This window comes from Mus musculus, chromosome 2 (genome assembly GCF_000001635.26).
Source record: "Mus musculus strain C57BL/6J chromosome 2, GRCm38.p6 C57BL/6J".
Classification (NCBI taxonomy): domain Eukaryota; kingdom Metazoa; phylum Chordata; class Mammalia; order Rodentia; family Muridae; genus Mus; species Mus musculus.
The window spans coordinates 11170168-11188062 of record NC_000068.7 but is presented as its reverse complement, the minus strand read 5'-3'; the positions used below and the strand labels follow the sequence as shown (position 1 = coordinate 11188062).

The following is a 17895-nucleotide window of genomic DNA, read 5'->3' as shown; positions in this document are numbered from 1 at the left end:
CAGCAGAACAGATTCAGAGTCAAATGGGCAACCATATTTTTTTTTCCAATATTTAACAGGACCTCTTTTCCTCATGTCAATTAGATTGCTTTCTTTATACTTTGTCTCCCCCAACTGCCATACAAAGCCGAGTTCTTCCCAAGTAGATCTTTCTTGCTTAGCTCTTCAGGACACAACACCTCTCCTCAGTTCCCCAGCAAGACAACCGCCCCTGTACCTTATTCACTAGAATGTAGGATGAACATGTGTATCGTGGGCCTGCTGGCACATATGACTGACTTTAACGCTATCCAGTCAGTTTGACATTATTTGGTCAAGGGGGAATGGACTGACAGTTTGGGTTTTGGAGTGTTCTATTGTTTGACTCCCGGTTAGGAACCCTTCTGTCTGCTTCTTTCTTCATCCCTGTGGATGCTCATCAGCTCTGATGATGCTCAGTCACCTCCATCTTTTCACCGCCTTTTCCTTCATCTTTACCCCATGATCCGCACCTCTCCTGTTGAATCACATTTTCTGTTTTACTTTCTGTCCTTCACTTTTCTGGAGCTTTCTCTTCATTTTTCTTGCCACTCTGATTCTTGCAACAGAGCTTTGGCTCTGTTGGTTCTTCAGTACTGCTAGCCACTCCCCCCACACCCAGCCCTGACTCTCTTTATCACACCCACCTTCTTCCTGTTTAAGGGTTTTCTGGTCTCCCTCCCAGTCACTCTGCTGCTCGGTCATATGCCTGCACTAAACTGACACTTAGCACAGGCTTCCTCTTGTCACATGCACGACTCTTTGTAAGAGGTGATCTAGACTGGAGGTACATAGAGACCCTGCTTTCCAACACACTGGGGACAGAGCTAAGGACTGCCATGTCTGCTCACATACTTATGAGTCCAAGATGTCATGGCACACAGAGGGAATGTGGCCTGTGTGACATGTCAAGGTTTAGCAAGTGACCCAGTGAGAGAAGATGAAGTCTAGGTTTAAAATTCATTATGGAGATATATATCAATGCAGGTAGCATCCTAGGAATACAAAGGGTGGAAGGCCTTGGAATATGCAGCATCTGGCCCAGAACGACCATGTTTCACCAAGCCCTGCTTTTTCACATGGGCTCTGGGTAACCAACTCAGGTTGCTGCACTTGTACAGCGTGCACTGTATTAACTGAGCCGTCTCCCCAACTCCCTGAGCACAGTTTTGTTTTAGTAGACTCCTGCTATCAGCCATGTAATGAATGAAACAAAAGGTCCAATCTCAGAAAAGATGAGAGGTCCTCTCTGTGAGAAGGTATACTAACCCCCGAAATGTCTGTGCTAGAGGGTGCTGCAAGAATGAAGGCCATAGCCTGCTTCTGAGACCTCAGTACTCATCTGTGGTGCTACTCCACACTTCCTGTGCCCAGATCCTACCTGGTCTGTGACCTGTTTTGACCAATAGGCCTCTGCAGAAACAGTGCAATGAACCTTGCTAGCTTGGACCTTAAAAACTTGAGCTTTGATTTGGAGTATTCACAACCCTCACTTCTAGTATCTAATTGCTATGAGAAGACCTCCAGGGTAGAGAGTTGGCAAGAAAGGAGATGAGGAGTTGTGTGGTCTCACCTTCCTAGTTATACCCACTCTGGAACCATGTGATCAGACCTGGCTATTCCCAGGAATATGACACGTTCTAAAGTCACCATGCCAGAGTCACCCCAAATTCTTGACCCATCAAACCACAAGCAGGTAAAATAGAGGTGCTTTTAGTCGCTGAGGTTGGGCAATTTGTTCCACAGATTGAAATCCAAATCAACACTCAGGGTCGAACAAACATTTGTCAAAGAAACACTGAACTGCATCCCAGACAATTCCAAGAGCAATAACCCGACTCTACTGACAATTTACACCACACTGAACTACATTCTTAATTGTGTGACACCAAATCCCATTTCAAGCCAGAGTCACACTTAACCGATTAGGGCTTAAGCTCCTTAGAAAGGGCTCCTTAGAAAACTCAGTCCTTTGAATCTGTCTTACAAAGGGCTAAGAAAATGTGTGTGGCACACGGATTAAAATTCCCTAGAATTTGGATTGACTTTTCCTTCTGGTTCTTTTAAGATAAATGTCCAAAATAATGTGTGTTTTTTGAACTCGCAGAATGCTTGGGGATTCTTTGTATTTTCATTTCTCAGCTCGTAATTACAGGTGTTGAGATAGACACCTTGAGACAAAAGTGTGTAATCTCTTCATTGATCTTACATAGCTAAATACAGGGGTCCAATGGATGGAACTAGAAAATATCATCCTGAGTGAGGTAACCCAGACCCAAAAGGACATACATGGTATGTACTCACTGATAAGTGGATATTAGGAAAAAAAAAAAAAAACCACAGAATACCCAGGATACAACCCACAGACCAACCATAAGAAGGTTAACAAGAAGGAAGGTCCAATTGAGGATGCTTCAATCCAACTTAGAAGGAGGAACAAAATAATCAGGGGAGGCAGAGAGAGTGAGGAATCTAGGGGGGAGAGAAAAAGGGGGCAGGATCAGGTATGGAGCAGGGAGACAGGAGAGAGGTCCAAAGGACAAGGGGAATACATGGAAATATGCAGCTGCTGGGGGTGGGGGAAGCTCTAGAAAAATCCCAGAGATCTGGAGTGGGGGAGGCTCCCAGGAACCAATGTGGATGACCTTAGCTGAAATGCTCAACAGTGGGAAACCAGAAGAGACCACCCCCAGTAGTCAGACAGGATCTACAGTGGAGGGATGGGGACCCAACCCACTTAAAAAACTTTCCACCCAAGATTTCTTCTGTCTCAAAGAAATGCAGAGACAATGGAGCAGAGACTGAAGGAATAGCTGACCAGTGACTGGTCCAACTTGGGATCCACCATGGGCGGGCACCAATTCCTGATACTATTACTGTTGCTAGGCTGTGCTTTCAGATATGAGCCTAGCATGGCTGTCCTCTGAGAAGCTCTACCCAGCATCTGACTGAAATAGATGCAGATACTCATAGCCAAGCATTGGTCGGAGATCGGGACCCCTATGGAAGAGTTAGTGGAAGGATTGAAGGAGCTGAAGGGGAAGGCAACCCCATAGGAAGACCAACAGTGTCAACTAACCTGGATTCCTGGGAGCTCCCAGAGACTGAGCAAAGAGCATGCATGGGCTGGTCTGAGCCTCTCTCCCTGCTTCACACCCTCAGCCCCGCACACATGTAGCAGAGGACTGCCTTGTCTTGCCTTAGTAGGAAAAGATGTGCCTAACTACATCAGAGTGGAGGGATACAGGGTGGGAACAATCTCTCAGAGGCAAAGAAGAGAGGCTATGGGGGAAGAACTGTGAGAGGGGGGACCAGTAAGGAGGCAACATTTGGGATGTAAACAAAAACAATTAATAAAAAAAATAAGAATCTAAATTATTTTTTTCCACAGGAAGATATCCACACTATTTTCCAAAAGAAAATTGGTTATATACTTCCACGGACAGATGCTCTTTTTGTTCTGAATTTTTCAACTTTTGTTCTCTAAAGAGAAGGGGTTTTCTTTTCCCCTTTCCTTTCTATTGCAGTAATGAAATTAAAAATAATGGATTGTGTTGACATTTCTCTCTGGCAGCTCCAGCGATGACAAGGGACTGTTAATGGATGTTTTACTCCATTCACATCCAAAGTGATGTGCTAATTTATGCTTAGCCAGATCAGCCCCTTTTTGGTCAAACAAGTTACATTTATTTCATTTTAAACAATAAAAAAATGGTCTTTTTTCTCCTTCAGATGGCTTACACTCTTAGAGTGCATTTAGTCGCAGACCTCAGATGCACTATAAATATTAAGGAACACCGAAGCCCAGGTGCTGGGATCGGGTCCAGAGCTGCGATCCAGGCTCTCCCTGACCTGGCTGAGGCTGAGGAAGGTTATATGCCTTTGGCAATGCTTCAACTGTCCCTACTTGAGAACTTGGAAGTTGGAGGTTGGAGACACGGCTCAGCAGTTAAGAGTACTGGCTACTCTTCCAGAGGACCTGGGTTCAAGTCCCAGCTCCAACATGGCAGCTCAAACTGTCTGTAACTCCTGATCTTAGGGAACTGATGCCCTCACACACATGCAGTTAAATCACCTGTGTTCATAAAATAAAAATAAACAAGTTATTTTTGAAAAGGAACTTGGAACTCTGCAAGTTAGTTCTCATTGAATTATTTCCATCAATGTTAAAATGATTTCTCCTGGTTTTTCCTTTCTTTCTTTTTTTCTTTTTCTTTTTTTTTCTTTTAGTTCTTTGAGACAAGATTTCTCTGTGTAGCCCTGGCTGTCCTGGAACTCACTCTGTAGAGCAGCTTGGCCTCAAACTCACAGAAATCTCTCTGCCTCCTGAGCACCGGGATTAAAGGCCTGTGCTACCACCACACAGTTTATAAAGGAAAATTTTAATTGGCTATTTTGAATATTACTACTGTAAGGACTGAGTAAGTCTTGCTTGGTATGTGTGCTATTTTCCTTTTTCAGTGTATAGTGTAGAAATAAAGAGCTCCTGTTATTATTATTCAATACTAAATTCTACTTCTCTATTCATCATCATCATGAAACAAACTCACTGAAGATATTAATGGACCTTTTTTTTTTAAAAATTGGTTATTATTACATCCCTTATATTACCATCACTAACAACACAGTAGAAGACACTTCCTATTCTGGTATTAAATATTTTAATTTTGTGTGTATGTGTAGGAGATGTGTACTCAAGTATATGTGTTTATGTATGTGGTAAATATATTATAATTGGATGAATTTCCAAGACCTGTTGTGATAGTTCATATTTATTGTCAAGGCAACTGAATTTGGAAATCTGTCTGAGTGAATCTCTGTTGGTGTTTCCAGGTTAACGAAGGAGGGAAGACTCACTCTGGAGTGGCAGCACTATCCCTTTGGCTGGGGTCCCGAATTCCATAAAAAGCAGAAATTGAGCCTTCCCCAGCTATTAGCTTGTGCTTACTGAGTGTGAATTCAATGTGACCAACTGTCTCATGATCCTGCTGCTGTGCCTTTATAGTCATGATGGACTGGACCCTCAAACGGTGAGGTCTGAGGGTCCTGCCTTCCTTATGCTGCTTTGTCAAGCATTTTGTCATTGCAGTAAGAAAAGCAACTGATATTATGACCAATAAATCACCATGGTTTAGCAGGATCAAGGCAGATGAAAGGCACAGCAAGACATGGTAGCCTCCCTTTGGTCCCTAAAGGGGCTGCTCTAACAGTTATCTAGTGTCCCCAATTACTGGGAGGAAACAAAACAGTAGTTACGTGATGGGGAGAAAATGGGAGGGAAGCAGTAGATTTCCCAACACATGGTGAGCCATCAGGGGTCAATGCACAAAAGGCTTCCATGGACTTGGGCCCCAAAACTATTTTCAGGCATATTCCTTAAAACTTAGCTTAAAAATATAGACAAAATTTGGAATGCTTAAAGGTCTTAATACTGATAATGTAAATGTGGTCTGTATGGTCAGAGACCTTCATATTCATAACTGGAGAAAAATCAAATATATTCCTTAGTTACAGAGGTTTCACATTAGCCACTTTCGTGAGGGCACCACCCCTCAAGGAGGGCCAAAATAGTAGTAGGAGCTCAGAGTAGGTGGTCACACCCAATCAGAGTCGCATGGGAGAGAGAGAGAGAGAGAGAGAGAGAGAGAGAGAGAGAGAGCTCAGCATCCTCTCTCTTTCTTATCAGCCCAGAAACCCAGCACATGAACGGTGCCATCCGTGTGTAGGTTGGATCATTACCTCCGATAAACCAATCTAGAACATCCCTTACGTGCATGCCAATGATTTGTCTCCTAGGTGATTCTAGCTGACAGTTGGTATTGGCCATCACAGACTTCATGGGCATTCTCCACTGAAAGCACAGCCCCAGCTCAAAAAGCCAAGGGCTAAAGAAAGAAGAGACATAAGGTGTTTATGATATGCCGTTAGGCAGCTTACCTAGGGAGCGGTGATTGAATTAAAACTTCATTATGGAATTCCAGCAATGAGCTGGGGAAAAGCTGTCAAGCCCCGGAGATACATGAAGCAGAAGAGGGAGTATAAATGACGCGTAGGTGGCTTATACAATGCAACACTCAAGGATACTTAAGGTTTTTTAATTCCATGGGAGAACATCACATTCTGCTTGGGAAAGGGATGGCGTTTGTGAACACTGGGGTTTTCAGTTGGCATTTAAGAAGCTGCCTACCATTCTACTCTACAGAAGAAAGCTTTTAGATTGAGGTGGTTGGAATGAAAAAGAATGCTGTGTGTGTCTTACAGTCTTACACCGCAAGAGGTGTCACCTTCCCTCTACAGGCCAATAGGAGGGAGCCCTTTGGCTTGCCCTCAGGTGACCTTGTGTACACACTTCTCTGGAGGGACCAGTCATGGTGAGTGCACTCTGCCTTTCTCCCTTGAAAACATTATCTCTGCACATGTCCGTGACCCAACTTTCACACCAGAAATAAACAGACCCTGAGGTCGTTCCAGCTCTGCTCTGTGGTTGTTAGGAATCTGAAATAGTGTCTGCCCTGCCTTCCCTTCTCCATTCCATCTTCCCTGTTTCTCTCCTTCTCCCTTTCCCTCCTCTCCCTCCCCTCCTCTTTCATTATTGCTAGGATTTATTTTTAATCTTCTTGGAAATACTTTTCCCCTTTCCTTCTTTTCGGTTCATATTTTTGATTAGTCTGCCTTTGAATCATCTAAACAGCCTTTTTTTTTTTAATTATGGGGTCTGGAGAAATGGCTCTGTGTTTAAGAGTACCTTCTGGTACTCAGGTTCTCTTCCCAGCACCCACAGGGCAGCTCGAAACTGTCTCTAACTCTAGCTTCAGGGATTCAACACCCTCACCCGGACACACACACAGGCAAAACACCAATGTGCATAAAAAATTGTGTGTGTGACAGCAAAGATCAGGGGAGAGGAGAGAGGAGAGAGGAGAGGGGAGAGAGAGAGAGAGAGAAAGAGAGAGAGAGAGAGAGAGAGAGAGAGAGAGAGAGAGAGAGAGCGCCTATGCATACCACAGAACCTGTATGTGGAGGGTGGAGATCAGGGGAATTCTGGGAGTAAGGACCTGCCTCTATCATGTTTTTGAGATAGTGTCTTCTGATGCTTCTTCAGTTACTCCAGACCAGTTGAGTTGTTTTTTTCTTTTTCCCTTTGGTGGGGGGAGTTACTTATTTTTTCCTTTGGTACGTCTCTATCTATCACTTACATTCTTGAATTTATTTTTACTTTCTCTCTTTCTTACCCTGAACTTCCTTAACAAGTCTTAAAGCAATGGTGATTTCACAGAAGGCTCCTTAAGATCTTTTAAATTTTAGACCAATGATTATTTCTCCCTTTTAATCCTATCTAAAAATTAAAAGAGCTTTTGGTTATCAGAACATCAGCATTTTATGTTTTTTAAAAATTTCTTTGTCCTTTTACTTATAGTGATTTTCACATTTTAATGCTTCTTTTTCTTTCTCTGCCTTCCTTTCTCCTTCCTCTCTGCTTTCCTTCTTCCTTCCTTCCTCCTTCCCTCCCACCCGCCCACCCTCTTTCCTTTCTTTTCTTTTCTCTCCTCTCTTCCTTCCTTCCTTCCCTTTCTTTCTTTCTTTCTTTCTTTCTTTCTTTCTTTCTTTCTTTCTTTCTTTCTTTCTTTCTTTCTTTCTCTCTCTCTCTCTTTCTTTCTTTCCTTCTTTCTTTTATTCTTGCTTTCTTCCAATCTTGGGGTTGTCCCCTTGACTAGATAAGTGTTCTGAAACTGATCTATGCCCCTAGCCTCCTGTTTTGACACAGGGTCTACCTCTGTAGCCCAAGGCTGGCCTCAAACTCACAATCCCCCTGTGCCAGCCCTCCCTCAGAAGGCTGGGATTCCAGGCAGGTACCATCAGGCCCAATGAGGACCTTTAATTTCTTGGTCATCTTAAGTTAATATTTTCTTATTCTTTTCTATTGGGGTTTTAGTTGTCAGCAAAGTGAGATGGCAGAAAGAGACGGAGGAAGAGAACACAACACATACCAGAGGAGACAACTCTAAAGAACACAACACATACCAGAGGAGACAACTCTAAAGAACACAACACATACCAGAGGAGACAACTCTAAAGAACACAACACATACCAGAGGAGACAACTCTTGTTCTTGTTGCTGGTCGTTCCTAAGATTATCAGTGAAAAGGTCTCTAGAGGCAGAGCTGTAAATGCTTCCCGTTAGGTCCAGCTCAGATTTCTAGGAGAATTTATCCAGAGAATTCCAGAAGCTCACAGGCAAAATTCCTCAGTAAAACAGCGATTCTGTTTGTACTAATATTTAAATCACATTTGACTCATTTCTTCTAACTCAGAGATGGTCCCCAGGACATTGAAGATTGTAAACTTTATGGCTTTTTATTTATCTCGCTAGTCTTTCTTGATATTCTCTAGTTATCAGATGCATTGATACATATTAGGGATGCAGTCAGTGATCAGAGAAGATGCACACGGTGATCGTGCAGAATATAATGCCGGAGGCATCTAAAGGCAAGCAATGCCAGGGCATCTATTCCCACCTAATGGCTCGGTTGCTGCAGGCCACATCATCTGCTAAGTACCTTGGAGAGATAATCTGATGGTGTTTGAAATCTGCAGAGAATAAAACCAAATCTTGTCTGCAGGATCATAAAAGGCCTTCAGGAAAAGATGACTAAATGAAGTCTGCGATGCATAGGAATTCAAGGAAGGAGAGGTCAGATATCCAAATGACTAAGCTAATTGAACCTGGTTCTTGTTGAACTCATCCTGGAGAGAGGAAGGAGGTGAACACTGGATCCCAAGACCTCCATGGGTGACAACTATGCCAACTACTGAAGCTACCTCTGGTCTCATCCTTTTACCACATGCTCTCCATATTCAGTATGAAAGGGAGGAATGGCAAAGATGCCACTTGGAGCCCATGTCCCAACACAAAGCTGAAGTTTTTTCCCTTACACTCAAATGTCAAGTCTTTGAGACTATGTTCTAATGAAAAAAATAAAAATAAAAAGTGAAACTGGTCCAAGACATTTGAAACAAGACCTCAAGAGCATAAGAGGAAAGCTTCCTTGGTTACGTGGCCAGGCATTTCAGATGGTTCAGCTTATGTGACAATGCAGATTGGCTTTATAATAACTTCCTTGGCTTATGCTTCTCCTTAGTCTAAGGCAGTGTTTCTCAACCTTCCTAATTTCTAACTTCTCAACCAATATCTCCATTGCTATAACTGTAATTTTGCTGCTGTTATGAATCGTAGGGTGAATATCTGATATGCAGGACTTCTGACATGCAACCCCTGTAAAAGACTCATTTGGTCCCCACAGGGGTTGGGACCCACAGGTTGAGAACCACTGGCCTAAAGCAACTTGCTTACTTTGATGCCAACATATCTTCGTGACGTACCATGAATAATATTTGGTGGGAAGCAGGAGCTAGATGGACATCATGCATTAAGAAATGGCATGTCTGTGTACAGTTTAGGTTCCGAAAGCTGAGGTTTTCTAGAGTTGGAACCATTGTGCCCTCCATGAAATACAAAAAGACAGCTTGCACTTCTTTCACCGGCTCACTGAGTACAATCAATCCTAAGGGTCTCCACAAGGCCAGGACACTTACATAGAACTGATATCCACAGACAGAAAAACTAAGCATTAGCCGAGTTCTTCTTGTGCTTCAAAAGGGATCAAGAGCTTCGTGTGCCTTACAAGGAGGGCGACTCTGGGGACTACTAAGGAGATGGCAGCTGGTAAAGTGTTTGCCCTGCAAGCAAGGAGCTGAGTTGGATTCCCTAGAATCCACATGCAACCTGGATGCTGGCAGCATGGGTATGCAATCTTGGAGCTAGAGAGGTAGAGACAGGAAGATCCTTCGAGCGTGCTGGTTAGCCTGGCTAATGGGATCAGCGAGCCTTCTGTGAGAACAAGCTAGAGAGTGATTGAGGAAGACATCCAGTTCTGACTTCTGGTTTCCGGAAACACACATGTGCACGTGCACCTACACACACACACACACGCGCGCGCGCGCACATCAACACAAACAATGCATACACACACCTATTCTCCATATACAAACACATTCATATGCCACATACATATACATACATATTCATGTACACTAAGACACTAAGCCTTCTCCCAAAGTAAGGTAACGCTACTGATCAGTGTTCTCAGGAAAGCTTGGCTTGTAGCTGTTGTACTAGTTTAGTTATTAATAATGTTCCCAAGTGTGCCAGTCTGGACACTTAAAATAGTTAACCCTTTCCGGCTCTACCCATTAGTAACACCACTCGACTGAGCTGTGAAATGCTTATCTGTTATGACAAGGTCACCGCCACTGGCCGATTTCATAAGCAGGGAGAACAACACTCCTAAAAATTAATCAATTAAGGTGATGTAACAAATAGGTAAGGGGAGCAGGCTTGTCCTGCTTGAGTCCCCTCATGCCGGGCTAGCATGTCAGTGGGTTGTAGGGTCACTCAGCAAATCCCATTCCTGTTTTCTGCAATGCACTCACTTGGATCAGGGTCACTTGCCCTTTAGACGTCAGCTGAGCCAACACTGACAACCCCCAAGTGTGGGTGCTCCTATAGGACTGCCTTCTGCACAACCTGTGTACAATCATTCTATGCATATCTATCAGGAACATGGCATATGTGCCACTCTGCTGTACTGGTGGGGACAAAACTCTAGCCATTGTAGATTGGTCAGGAAGAAATTAGGCAGATAAGTAACATACCTGTGTCCTCACCTATAAATGTGCTCACTGCACAATTACTCTTCTATAAAGTCACCATGCCACACATTCAGACTTACTGAGGACTGATAACATGCTGTCTCGTTCTTTCTGGCATTCATTCCTGCATAATGACCGGGACAATTACACATACAGAGCCTTCAGCTTACTTTTTAGGGGCCCCTCCTGGTCATGATTCCCTGGTCTGTCAGGCTCCATGAATAATAGCTCTTCCAATGAATTTGAGCTAGCACAAGGCATGTAAGTATAAGACAAGACAGGAAGAAGTAATGGTCTGAGGGGTAGCCTTGCCTCGCAGACCCCTGGAACCAGGCAGCTAATGGTTTGATTGAAAAGCTAATCAGTTAGCATACCAGGCTGTAAGGATGAAAATCCAAAGCAGAAAACGACGACGGTCGGCTAGGATGAAGTGTGATTAGAGCGGTGAGGTATTATTGGTGGGAACGTAAAGTGATCCAACAGCCTTGGAAACAAGTACAGTGCTATCCTTGTTTTCTGAAGTACGTGCAGAATCACTGGAAGATTTGGAATGTCTGTCAACTTGATGGGAGTTAGAATCACCTAGAAGACAAATCTCTGGCATTTCCAGAGATCTTTAACCGAGGAGGAAGACTCACTCTGAATGTGCAGCACCAACCTATGGGCTGGGTTCCGAGAATGAACAAGAATGTGAATGCGAGTAGAGCATCACTCTCTGCCTCTCCTGCCTGTGCCACCCTGTGCTATGCTGCCAAGCCATTCCTGACCAGACGAACTAACTATACCTTCAAGCCATAAGCCAAAATAAAACCCTTCTTTAAATTGCTTTTGACAGGTACTTTGTCACAGCAGCGAGAAAGGGCTAATACACCTGTCTTTTTGCACTGCCTGTAAAAATCAAAGGTGGAAGCAATCAATCGATTGCCCACGAACAAAATTAATAGTTAAGTCAATGTGGCATGTTCGCACCCTGAAACATTCAATCTATAAAAAGAGGGAATGTGTAACGTTTGCTGTAACATGGAGAGAGAATATTGAGTGAAATCAGCTAAGTGAAAACAGCCAGTCGATAAAAGATGCATCCTTTTATGAACACACTCACAGAAGGTTCCTAAACAAAGATAGCAAGCTGGAAGTGTGGCTCTCGGGGGCTGACAGAGTGGGGAATGTAGGAGTTAAGTTTTGTGTATAGTTTTGTAAGATGGTAAGAGCTCCATGGGTCTAGTTTAGAGAGAGAGCTCCATGAGTAAGAAGCTTCCTCTACAAGCTTGGGGGCCTGAGACCCTAGCCCCAGGATCCATATAAAAAGCGGAGGACATCTGCACCTTCCTGTAACCTCAGCACGGCAGGCTAAGGGTGCGATAGGGAGACCCCCAGAATTCACAAGGCTACCCAGCCCTAGTCCAAAGAGTGAGCTTTTTAAAGTTCAGTGAAAGACCCTGTCTCAAGGCAGTAACTCAGAGAATGGCTGAAGATGGCTTGTGCATGTGTAAGAAAGGGCACGCGGACACACGTCATGTGTTACACTGCACACAAACATATCCCATAGTCACAAAAGAAAACGGCTTAAGAATGAAAGTGACGATCACATGAAGCTGTCCAATCTTTCACTTAAACGTGCCTGAAAGGTGGCTGGAGACATGGCTCCCTGATTATGGCATTTACTGCTCTTCCAGAGGATGCTAGTTCAATCCCAGCACCCATGTGGCAGCTCACGACCTGTAACTCCAGTCCCAGGTGATCTACCACCCACTCTGGCCTGCATGTGGTGCACAGACATGCTCACAGACAAAACACTCAGACCCATAAAACAGAATTAAGTCAATCCTTCTAAAGAGGTTACAATGGTCAGTTTTACGTACACTTCTGTCAGGTGACCTGACATATAGTTTACAGCAGGGCTTACTGCCCAGGCAAATTTGCCTCTTACGCCTTCTAAATGCTGGGCAAGTGACTTAGCTCTCTCAAGCCTTGGCTTCCTCTTCTGAAAAAAAAATGAGAATAAGAATACCAAATTTATGAGGACTTTTATGAAAATTAAATGTGACAATAATTATAATTAGCATATAAATCATAAATAGTAATGATCCTTTGTGCTTTTAGTTTAGTCTGTTTTCTTAGGGGGTGTCTGGTATCTCAGGATGGCCTTGAACCCACTATGTAGCCAAGGATGAGTTTGTTCCTGTTCTCCCTTTCCTGAGTGCTGGGATTATATGCATGCAGTACCACGGCTGGTTTCTGCTCTGCTCAGGACAGAACCCAGGGCTTCCTGCATGCTAGGTAGAAACTCTACCAATGGAGCTACCCACATCCCTAGCCCAAACATTATTGTTTTGGTTTGTTCTGGCTATGATTATCATCAATACCATTAGCTTAATTCAAAAGCTAACACAATCTAGCAACCTGTAGAAGGACGTGCTCCCAAGACAAGGACTTATCAAATAAATGGCAATTTAACCCCAGAGCAGAAATCCATGATTCTGAACTCAGATGAGATTGTTTCAACTTCTGGGACCTTAGACTTTCAACCCTCCCCCAACTGCCTGCCAAGAATATGCAGAGATGATATAGCAATCAGAATATCACTGTATACAAATATCTGGCAGGTTGAGATGAAAGATGTTTCAAGCCTTGCTAAGACACACCTTTTAATTCACTTTTCTGGCTCCACATTGTGCATTTCAGTGGATGGCCAAATATCTATGGTTATATAGAAAGCACTAATTAGATTCTGGGTTATTAAAAAATATTGACTGAACAGGCTATATTTAAGGATATGTATGTCTTTACATATTTGCATGCAATAACACATTTCAGAGAGCTTCCAAGACCTGCTGTGAACACGGGAAGTAGAAGGGTGTTGAGAAGGATATTTGAGATTCTAGAAAAGCTGGGTTTGACTCTATGAGCAGCATCCCTGGGAGCCTTGGAAGAGAGGAGAGAGCCGTCATAGAGACTGCGCTGTGTGGCTACACAGTGTAGGCAGAGGCCCTGCTGGGAGGGGGCACTGGTGGGAGAACAGGTGTTGGGAGCTTGTCCAGGAGTCACTGCCACCCTGAGCCACCACAGCACAAGGCAGTGCACAAGTGAACCTGACCAAACATCGGGCAACAAGAATCTCCCTGAGAAGCTGCTGCCATTTCAAAGTGTAGACAGCAATCCTGGGCCTTGGAATTAGAAACTATTGATGCCAGAAAGGTTACCCTTGGGACAGGCAGTAAGAGTCACCAAGGGGATTAAACGACGATACAACAGTTGTAAAAACTAAAACAGAACCCCTTCATTTAGATTGAATTGCTCAACTTGGCAGGGAACTGTGCAGGTTTCAGATCTTCCTAGGCTAAATCGTCATATATATGCACTCTCAATCAGCAAAAGAAACAGCCTAACAAGATCTTTCTGTGGTAGACACCTGCATCAGACAATGGCACTGATCTCTGGGGGATTTTAAACAGCTGTGCATAAACTTCAAAAGTAATTTGCAACCAAATTAGTAAATGTCACCCTTCTTCCCACAAGACACAGCATTTTTTTTTAAAAAAAGAGAGAGCAAGCATCCTCATTTAAGCCTGCCATTTTACACATTCTCAAAGATAAGGGGGTGGGGGGTGCGGCGGGATGAAGATGATGTTTCACAAGGTTGGGGTGTGGGTGGGGTGAGGTACTCAAGATCTTAGAAAAGGACTACTCAGGCAAGGAAACAAGCCCTGGGGAGGAAGAAGCAGTGGTGGGCATGGCTTCCAGGACAAATGCACGGAGCCATTAAGTTCTGTTTCCTTGACTCCTGAATCCCGAGACTTTTCCTTTGCTAAATGAAAGGGACAAATGAACTGAGCTGAGAAGACAAAGGCAGATCCCCCATATCTTGTCTGAGGTTCATCACACAATTCCCCAGTCTAGGTCTGTGTTCTCAAAAGGCACCTGCAGCTTAAAGGACTGGGGCTTGGGCACAAACGGTCCATTTTTCCCACTGACAGCCCAAGCTCTTTCTCCCTCCCCCCCAACCCCCACCCCTGCCCTCCGCCCTCCCATCTCCACACATACCCAGCTGTGTCACCACTGAATAATCTTTTATTAGCACCATGGCCAGCCCACATAGTAGCAGGACAGCCCAGAGGACAGGGCAGCTCTGTGACGCTCCCCTTGCAGAGAACACCAGAATCACTAAGGTTCAGCCCGCCGTTGGACCTCTCTCCCACGCCCACATGGAGTCATTAAAGTCACCCGTGGTACTTTGATAATGCCAGCTCTTAAAACTCCAGTGGAACAAAGAGGTTGCATATAACAAAATGCATCTTAACATGTGACACTCAAAGCTAGAAAATAATCTTGTTCTAAGGAAGTGAATACCTCAACTTTTAAAATCAAACAACAAACAAACACCTAAAATACAACCTAGCCCCTGAAAAACAAAACAAAACAAACAAAAACCCGAATCAAGCGCTGCAGCAAATTCCCAGAAAACTAGGTGTTCTCCATGGACAGGTCTCCTAGGACAGAAAACACTCCTTACAAGTCTATGGTTTTGTTTTTGTTTTTGTTTTGTGGAGAACACATAAAGTTGCAACTGTTTCCTTTTTCCTAGCCTGCCTTTCCTCGGGTGCTAAGGAAACGCAAAGGAAGAAGGAAGCGCCCCTCAGTCCCTGACCCCAGCTTCCACTGGTCAAGGTCGCCAGCACACAAGAAACCAACGACTGGAGGAGCCCCAAAGTTTGCTTTTTCTCGATTTTGTTCTCACCCCTGTTACTCCTGACAGTCCCCTACCCTTTCCTGGAACACTTGCAAGAGACATTCGGGTGGCCCTTCAGGCCCTGATCTTTGGCACCTCCAGTCTGCTCACTCCTCGGTGGTAACTTGGGACCCTGGGTCCTACCTGGTGTCGCGGCCGCGGTCCCAGAGCAGCGCCGCTGTTGCTCGGATGGCGGGGACTGGCGCGGGCCTGGCGACCCAAGGGTACTCCGGTGGCGGCACCGGCCAGAGGGCGCTCGCCACGCCGGCTCAGGGACGCGCGCCTGGTTGCGTTCCGCGAGCGCTCTCGGCCTTCCTCCTGCTGGCTCTGTCCCCACCCTCCATCCTCACGCCTCACTGGCCACTTGTCGCTCTGCCGCGACTGGGACCCGGAGGCTGCAGGAGGTCTGGATGAAGCAGTCACCGGGCGGGGAGCGACGCCGCAGGCAGCGCGAAGCGGGACGGACGCCAGAGCCTCAGCCGCCTGAGTGCCAGAAAGGGGGGCGCGAGAGCAGTCTCTTCTTGCTTAGCTGAAAAACCATAAATGAGCAGCCAGTGGGAAGGGCTAAGGTCGCCGGCAGAAAGAAGTGTTTTATTTAATCCATTTTGCATTACAAAGGGCTTACGAGTTGCTTTTGTTTTGGTTTGCTTTTTAATTACCTACGAGTGTGTTTGGACACAGCTCTGTAGTGGCATAGAGGCTTCTTGGTGGAGTCTTATGAATGATTTTTGATGTTTTGAACTGCTGTAAACTGTACAGCATTTCGGCAGCAACTTTTCGTCACTAGGGTGTATTTGTCTTTTTAAGAGTTTTTATGCCATGCTGCTAATGTTCATGATTGTCTCTATAACAAGGGGTGGTAGATTTTCGCGCACTTAATAAAATTACATTTTTGTTGTGCAGTACAGGAAGGCCAGATTAGTATGAGAATTTAAATAGTAACACTATTTAAATACTCCACCCTACCCCATGTTCTCCTCAGCAGGCTTCTGGTTACTGACATACATCATCTTTAAATGGCCACAGGTACGGAGAGTTTCAGCTTCTAATGTGACTCTACAGATGACACTGAGACATGGAAGTGCTTGGTGACTTGATCAACTGATACTTGGGGCTGTGTTAAGAAGCCACAAATGGCGATACTTCCCTATAATGTATATGAACCATCAAAACCAATGCACAGAGTTTTAAAGGTTACAAAAATATTTGGCCAAAATTAATCCACTTTGCCATTTGTTGATACATAAGCACTGAACTAGCCCACAAGTCAGGATCTTACAATACAGAGGCTGTGCTTCCAGCCCTGAAGTATGATGACCTCAGGACATCAAAGTCTGGCACATAGTAGGCCTCCATTATATTTTGGCTATTACATTTGGCAGAAAAGTGTGTCATGCCTGGGAACAAGGTCAAAGGGCTGGAGTGATGGTCCCCACTTCTGCCCCAGTCTGTGACTGCTAAGGATCCTCTTGTTCAAAGATGAAAGGACTGGCTTCTCCAGCCAGTCTTCAGTAGATCCTACTGGGTTGGGGAGAAATGACAGAGTGATCACACAGCTATGCCTTAAGTCAGGAAACATATTCTCCATGACTATGTTTCCCACTGAGTATTTTAGGAGATTAAATATATGCAGGGGCTTAGGGACCTTCATATGTCCTCTGATTAATTATTTAAAACACATTGTAGAGACTCTACTACTGACCATCCACAGCCTGTTTCTGTAAATCAGGCTTCAATTGCTTTTAAAAGGTTATATACAAATGACAGGATGTTGGCAACATAGTAAATACTTATACATAGTAGGCCTGTGGTGGGAAGAATTACATACATTGTTCATTCTACCTTCATAATCTAATGAAGTAGCTAACATCATAACCATTATTATCATCCCCACTTGACACATGAAAATAATAATGTTTTGAAATATTATGTAATATAATCAGCATTACATTATTATACATTATATTGTTATGTGATTAGAAAGAATCAGAATTCAAACCTTGAGTACTCTTTAGTATCCCTCTTAAACATAATTGAATGCAACCTTCATCCCTACAGCACTGATTTTAGTATTTGGTTTCCATCGCTTTAGAACCTCTGGGTTTGGAAGGCCTGTGGTATTCTGATATCCTATAACTACAGAGTTCAATAGTTAGAAGTTCTTTACCCTGAAAGCTGGATCTTCTGAAATAATACTCTATCATGTATCTCAGAAAAATGATTTTATTTTGGCCTTAACAGTATGTTTAAAAGCATGGAACTGTATTCTTGGTCTATGTCAAGTGCAGCGGGAACCTGTCAACTGTTTGGCCTCCTTATGGTACAGAACCAACTCTGCTTCCCCAGGCTGCAGAGTGTTTCTTTCTATCAGAGTTTGTCTCCCTTGTTTCAGATACCCAGCTGCTGCTCAGAACTCTCCACACCTTTGTTTCCTGGA

General features: G+C 44.2%; 1 protein-coding gene across 4 annotated transcripts in view; it reads right to left on the bottom strand.

The window, feature by feature from the left end:
* Prkcq (protein kinase C, theta) overlaps positions 1 to 16158 on the bottom strand; it is a 129322-nt gene extending 113164 nt beyond the window's left edge. For 3 of the 4 annotated variants that reach the window (XM_030248462.1, XM_006497398.4, XM_030248463.1), the window contains exon 1: positions 15603 to 16158. The gene's annotated coding sequence lies outside the window, so the exon portion shown is untranslated. The remainder of the gene's footprint in view (positions 1 to 15602) is intronic. The other variant, NM_008859.2, reaches the window with a different exon arrangement.
* Positions 16159 to 17895: the final 1737 nt, after the last annotated feature.